The sequence below is a fragment of the Giraffa tippelskirchi genome, chromosome 12 (genome assembly GCF_054371585.1).
Source record: "Giraffa tippelskirchi isolate mGirTip1 chromosome 12, T2T-mGirTip1v1.2.pri, whole genome shotgun sequence".
Taxonomy (NCBI): domain Eukaryota; kingdom Metazoa; phylum Chordata; class Mammalia; order Artiodactyla; family Giraffidae; genus Giraffa; species Giraffa tippelskirchi.
Genome location: NC_137286.1, coordinates 63398496 through 63405472, shown reverse-complemented (window position 1 = coordinate 63405472; position 6977 = coordinate 63398496). Strand labels below are relative to the sequence as shown.

Sequence of the window (6977 nt, the reverse complement as noted above, 5' to 3'; positions counted from 1 at the left end):
TGAACAAAGGGGTTACAGAGTTTTTATAGACAGGGTATGACATCAGACTACAGTTGGCCTTGCTAACTATTAACATGCTGGTTTAAACTAAGGGTTTTGCTTATATGGGAACAGTGGTTAGGATGGGGGTGGTGCCTGACCTTTACATGGACAGGCTGGTTAAGCAGGATTATAGGGGCTAGGCAAAAGCAGGGAAAGGGTGAGTGAGATAAGCTTCAGTTCCTAGCATTGTTGTAAGTCTCCATATTCCAAGACTATGTGACCTACGTGATCCAGACTTTGCAAGAAGCAAGCTGAGTTTCAGAAGCAGAACGAGCAGGAAGTTATTGTAAATTTTTTTCCCTCTTCAATAGCTTCATGGAGATGGTACCAGGGAGCCATGTGTTGATTATGAACCATGAATTATTATTCTTTGAACCACTGGAGCAATGGAGGAAGGAGGGGGTATCTCCACAGGGCATGGTACATGGTGGGACAGGTGCCAGGATCTTTGATAGGGTCATGAGGGGCAAAGGACAGCTGTGCCTACTCTCAGCAGGGACAGTTGCCTGCATGTAGAGGTGGAGAACTGGGAAAATGAGAATAAATGGGGTGTGGGTTCCAGGAGACTGGTTTAATAAAGCTTAAACGTTTTCTCCAATCATAAATATCCCAATATGGGTAAAAAGTAAGCATAAAGTTTACATAATGTAAAATGTGAGCATTGTGCCAGTGTAAAAGGTCTTGAGAAAGTCAGTGAAGCTTATTGTCCAGATTAGTTTGGTGGTCCAAATTTTGGAGTACTGAATGTTAATTTATATTACTTTAGATTGCCAGCTAAGCCCTGCGATGTTTTGTATTATGTGGAATGTCATTCTAACTATGTTCTAGAATCGGATCTAAGTCCCCTATTTTAGGAGGTAGCAGGTGAAGCCATAGAGTTTGGCATATTGCTGAAAGCAGAGCCCGGGGAATAAACCATGACATCACCCAGCCATCTTAGCTTACTAAGAATGCACCACACTTCCTTGATCCTCTGCCAAAGAACACACCCAACCTCTGGCACGGAAACCAGGGGAAATGGCTGAGTGTCTAATGTTCTCTCCACCCTCAGAAATAATCCTAAAATAATTCCCCTGGACCCAGTGTGGGGCAGCTCACAAGGCAGACAGGACCAGCCTGTGGGAAGAGTGTGTCTGCTGGCACTTTCTCTGAGCTGTTATTTCAGCCCCGGCTGGGCTGGCTTGTATTGATGATTATGCTTTTTCCTGTATGAGGAACAGGTGACAGCAGCTTGGCCACCAGAAGATTTTTAAATAGAGGTCAAGAGATTAGTGATATATTATGACTCACACTAAAATCTGGAGTGGAGCTGCCAGACACAGAAGCCACTCTCCAGGGCCCCATCTCCCAGCAGAATACAGTGCCTGTGACTCGTGAAGGCCAGCACAGAGTACCCGGTGTGTCTAAATCGGGGACAAAGTTTGGAATCAAGAAGAGAACTGAATCAAGGCAATAAGACTGAGCTTGCAGGCATCACTGCCCTGAAGGACACCATAGTGACTGCTCAGCAGTGTCACTCTTGCCTGAGGACTTCATGGAAGAGGCTGTGCCTGCCCGCCGCAGCTTTTGTAACACAGAGCAATTGGAGTTCTTTTTCATCAGCCTCCTGAAAGTCATCCTGGTGTCTGCTCCAGAGTCAGTGGATGAATCTATCAGGGCATGTTAGAAATTGTTGATAAAATTAAAAAATTATTTTAGCAATTCTAAGAAAGCCTTTAGCTAAGTTTAACAGATCGCTCAGTTGGTAAAGAATCCTCCTGCAATGAAGGAGACTCTAGTTTGATTCCTGGGTCGGGAAGATCCGCTGGAGAAGGGAGAGGATACCCACTCTGGTACTCTTGGGCTTCCCTTGTGGCTCAACTGGTAAAGAATCTGCCTGCAGTGTGGGAGACCTGGGTTCTATCTCTGGGTTGGGAAGATCTCCAGGGGAAGGGAAAGGCTACCCACTCTAGTATTCTGGCCTGGAGAATTCCATGGACTGTATAGTCCATGGGATCACAAGAGTCAGACACGACTGAGCGACTTTTACTTCACTGAGTACACAAAATTCCCCAGCAACGTGCACCTTCTCAGAGCCCTCACTGAAAAGAACTGTCCAGGACATGACTTGAACATGTAATAATAAGTGAAACAGTAGTGAGTAAAGATGTGTTCAAAGGAAAAAAAAAAAACCTTTGGAACAAAGTTCTTAATCCTCAGTGAGGACTATCAGAAAAATTTTAGGTTGGAAAAGGTATGCATTTAGACTGTGTCGTGTAGTAATATTTAGTTATCATAACATTTTTTTTACATTCTATTTTTAGACTTTTATATTTTACATTCTTATTTTTAGAAAAATATATGTTGAAGCATAAGTGTTAAAAATGCCACAAACCAGGAAATAATCATCAAATTTTAGAAGAAACTTTGTAAATGTTATAAATGGTTATAGTGATTGTTTAATTTTTTTAAATTTATTTTTAACTGATAATTGCTTTACAGTATTATGCTGGTTTCTACCAAACATCAACATGAATCAGCCATAGGCTTACCCATGTCCCCTCCCACTTGAACCTCTCTCCCCATCCCACCCACCTAGGTTGTTACTGAGCCCCCATTTTGAGTTCCCTGAGTGTGACTGGGTTTTAAATTTTTATTATAAAAATAATTTATCTGATTAGAAAAGCAATAAAGGCTTGTGTTACTATGCTTTTCTGATTATTTAAGTAAGATAGTAATTCATTCTGAAGAAGGAAGAAAATGTCTTCAAAGAGATCTACGTTGCTAATATAGAGAAAATAATGCATTTGAACGTTCACACATAAGACAGTTATTAACTGTTCCTTTATGCTAGATGTCTCTTAGATCTGGGATTAAACTTTAAAAGATCTTTCACAAGTGTGCAGCCTACAGAGGATACAGACTGGAACTGGCCATGCTATAAGAGCAGAGAGGAAGATCAAAAGCTGGACTCAGTGCAAGCCTACCCCTAGGCAGGGTAGGCTTCTTGGGGCAGAGAGAATTTGAGACAAGTTATCAGTACAAAGAAGCAGTGTGGTGGGGAGGAGACTCTGGGGAGAGGGAACAGCATGTAGAAAGGTGTGGAGGTATAAGAGAATCCAGCAAGTACAAGCAATCATTTTCTCTGGCTGTAGGAGGGACACTAGCATTTGATAAGGCTTGCAAAGTGAATTGGGAGAGTCAGCTTGAAGGGTACTGTCTGCTCAAGAGCATGAATCCGATTTCAGATGTGACAGAAACTTTCTGATGGCTCAGAAAGCATAGCCACCCTCCAACACAGGTAGGTTTTGCTCCTAATCCCATTGACTAACCTGGGTTTTGTAATGTGTGAGTTGCGGTAGCCTCTGTGTCCATCTTAATTCAAGGCAGTACCATTGCCCCCTACAGTTAGTATCTTTCTACCAAAAGAAACCTTAGCACAGAAAACAAGCCAGACAAACAGTCTCAGTATTCAGCCTCAGACTGAACACCCAAGAAGCGGTACCTGTTCCACGTGGAGAGATGATGATGGGAGAGGGGTAACTCAGAGTTTTAAAAAATAAAATGATAACTAGCACTAGGACAGAAATTCCTGGGTTCTCTCCAAACCTTAATCTCTCTTTCAACTTTCTCTCAAATCATGGGTCAATTTTGTGGCTAATGATAACAGCTGATGTTTACTGGGCCTTTGTCTGTGTACCAGGTGCTAGCCAAGTTTTCATGATACTCATCCTGCTTGAGCAGCTACCTGCCCCATCGTAACTCTACAAAAGATGATAAAAGGGACTCAGTGCAAGAGTAAGAACATTTCACTCTATTAATGTAAGGAAATTTAGGGAAATTAGTCAGGCATGCATGAAAACGGTCCCAGTGAAATGACACCTGCAGTAGATGGTGTGAGTCTAATTTTGTCTATATATGAAAGGCACATTGAAGCAAAAATTTGATCTCTGGGAGGTGGGAGTCAAGTAATGTTTATTCCTCCTTTAGATCTTTCTTCTAGGATGAACACAAACAATTTTTATCATAAAATTGTTATTTTCATAAAAAGACAATTTTATCTGGCTGAATTGGATCCAGAAGCTATGAATGAAAAAAGAATCTTTGTATTTTTCTAACTGCCCCTTAAACTATTGAACCATGAGTATTTATTTGTGTCTATTTCTATGCACTAGAGTTTTTGTTCTTTTATTAGAGGGGAGTTCTCAGTTGAGTCAGTGGGGCTGAGGCTGGATTTGAATTTTTGCAGCTGAAGGAGGGACACAAGAAGCAGAAACAGTGACTTTCCATGGAGGATATGAGAGGGCAGGAGTAGACAGAAGCTGTGCTGTCTGAGGGAGAACTTTGGTTGACTCTGCCATAGAAAGAACGATTTACAAGCCCAAGAGCTGAGGGTGGCACAACAGTGGGAGGAACCTATTCTCCCTCTGCAAGAGCCAAGAGAGTCCTGGCATCAGAGCCACTGGGGAGCGTGGGCTTGGTGCCAGCGGATGGCAGGCAGGGCTGGGCTGAGAAGGCCAGAGAGAGGCCCCTTTGGGCAGGCGTCTGGGCAGGTGGGGGCTGCAGCTGAAGACCAGGGCAGGTGAGCTGCTGTGGGGTGAGTGTGAGGCCCCTCTCAGGACTCAGAATAAGGGGAAAACCTTGAGGCCAATTCATTTCAGCTCCTCAAAGGCGGCCTTGTTTTGTGATCAAAGGCTGATGGAGGCTCAGTCAGAGGTTACGTTACTAGGACCTGAAAGATGATGCATTTATGACCGAGCAAGGAATTTCACAACCATTGGAATTCATCCCAAAGCTTGGCACAGTTTTTGGTTTGCTTCATGGTCCTGATGAGCACCACAGTCAGCACACAGCTGGTGGCTGCCGGGGCCCTTGTGAGACAAGGTGGCCAGCGGGCTGACTGCCTTCTCAGCCCAAGGAGACTTCAGGAGAGACAGGCTTGGAAGACGCTTCCCTGTTAAAGACAAGGACATGACCTACAGCCCATGTAAACCAAGGTACGTTAAAGTGAAACAAAATTTGATTGACTGAAACATTTGGTTATGTGAATAAGAACTTCCTGATGTGACTGGAGAACTCTGACAGTGCTTAAATGCAGACCAGGCCAGAGGTCAACGTGATGCCCAGGGGTTTGATGGACCTCTGAAGGGTTACTGATCATCCTGGTGCGGCCATAGACAGCTTCCTCATAATTGACACTAAAGTCATGACAGATTCAACAGGAGGGCCTCTTTCTCAGGCCCTCCTGAGAAACAGTTTATTTACTCAAAGAGTACTATTTGAAGATGCCCCCCACCACCCCCCTCAGTGCCTCGCCCAGGACAGATTTAATAAAATTTCAGAAAGAATGAGTTCAACCAATGTTTTAACAATTAAATAGATTCAATGGCCATTATACTATTTCTGGATTCAGGAGGAGAGTAAGGACTACATTTAAAACAATCTTTTAATCCTGACATTTCAGGGTGTGTTGGTGTGATATGTAGGTGAAATACAGTTACTGATTTGAAAAAAGGAAGAATTGCTTTCTCAGTGCAGGTAGATATCTTATGGGCCTGATACCACTAAGCTCCTCCCATAGACGAGTTGACCAGGAGCCCAGGTGTGAGGAAACCCTGTGGAGACCCTGGAGCTGTCCTTCAGTGTCTCCCAAACTGTGCTTTCCTCAGCAATAGCCCTTGGATTGCATCAGGGGTAGATTCTGTCAAGTAACAGTGACTGCAGCATTCGAAGCTCACTGGGACATTCACAGTGGGTCCTGAGAAGTCCTCGGGTATCTTTACATTTCTCCAAAGAAGACATATAAGTGACCAGTAGGAACATGAAAAGATGCTCAGCATCACTAATTATTAGAGAAATGCAAATCAAAACTACAATGAGGTACCACCTCACACTGGTCAGAATGGACATCATTAAAAAGTCTATAAATAACAAATGCTAGAGAGGATGTGGAGAAAAGGGAACCCTCCTACACTGTTGGTGGGAATGTAAATTGATACAACCACTATGGAGAACAGTATGGAGGTGCCTCACAAAACTAAAAATAGAATTACCATATGATCCAACAATCCCACTCCTGGGAATATACCCAGGCAAAACTATAATTTAAAAAGATATTTGCACACCTATGTTCATAGTAGCACTATTTACAATAGCCAAGACATGGAAGCAACCTAAGCGTCCACTGACAGATGAATGGATAAAGAATATGTGATACATATATACAATGAAATCTACTCAGCCATGAAGAACAAAATAATGCCATTTGCAGCAACATGGATGCAGCTAAAGATTATCATGTTAAGTGAAATAAGTCAGCAAGAGAAAGACAAATATCATATGATATCACTTATATGTGGAATCTAAAATATGGCACAAATGAACCTAACTACAAAACAGAAACAGATTCATGGATATAGAGAACAGACTTGTGGTTACCAAGGGTGGGGGGAGGGAGAGGGACAGACTGGGAGTTTGGGGTTGGTAGATGCAGACCATTACATTTAGAATGGATTAACAACAAGGTCCTAATGTGTAGCACAGTAAACTATATTGAATATCCTGTGATAAATCATACTGGAAAAGAATATTAAAAATAACATATGTATGTATGTAACTGGGTCACTTTGCTGTATAGCAGAGATTGGCACAACGCTGTAAATCAACTATACTTCAATTAAAATAAAGAAATGCTTTTTAATTAGTTCTGTTGGAAATGCACTAAGTTATTTGACTAGAGGTGTTTTGTTTTTTTTTACTTCAAAACACCTCATAGCAGGGAACACTCTGTTTTCTGATGGGGACTTTAAGAAACCCTTTAGTATTGTGTTTTGGGGACACATTTCTCTCTGAACACAAGCTGTAATTATTTCTCTTTCTGTATTTTTGATGTGATTGTTCATCCTCCAGAACACAGACAAGGGCTGACTGATCATCATATTATCACAGCATCTTGT

General features: G+C 42.3%; 1 long non-coding RNA gene across 1 annotated transcript in view; it reads left to right on the top strand.

Moving 5' to 3' along the window:
• The first annotated feature begins 4299 nt into the window (after positions 1-4299).
• Positions 4300-6977, top strand: part of LOC145529042 (uncharacterized) — a 52270-nt gene continuing 49592 nt past the window's right edge. Inside the window, exon 1 of the long non-coding RNA XR_014070861.1 lies at positions 4300-5018. This is a non-coding gene — a long non-coding RNA (uncharacterized LOC145529042). The remainder of the gene's footprint in view (positions 5019-6977) is intronic.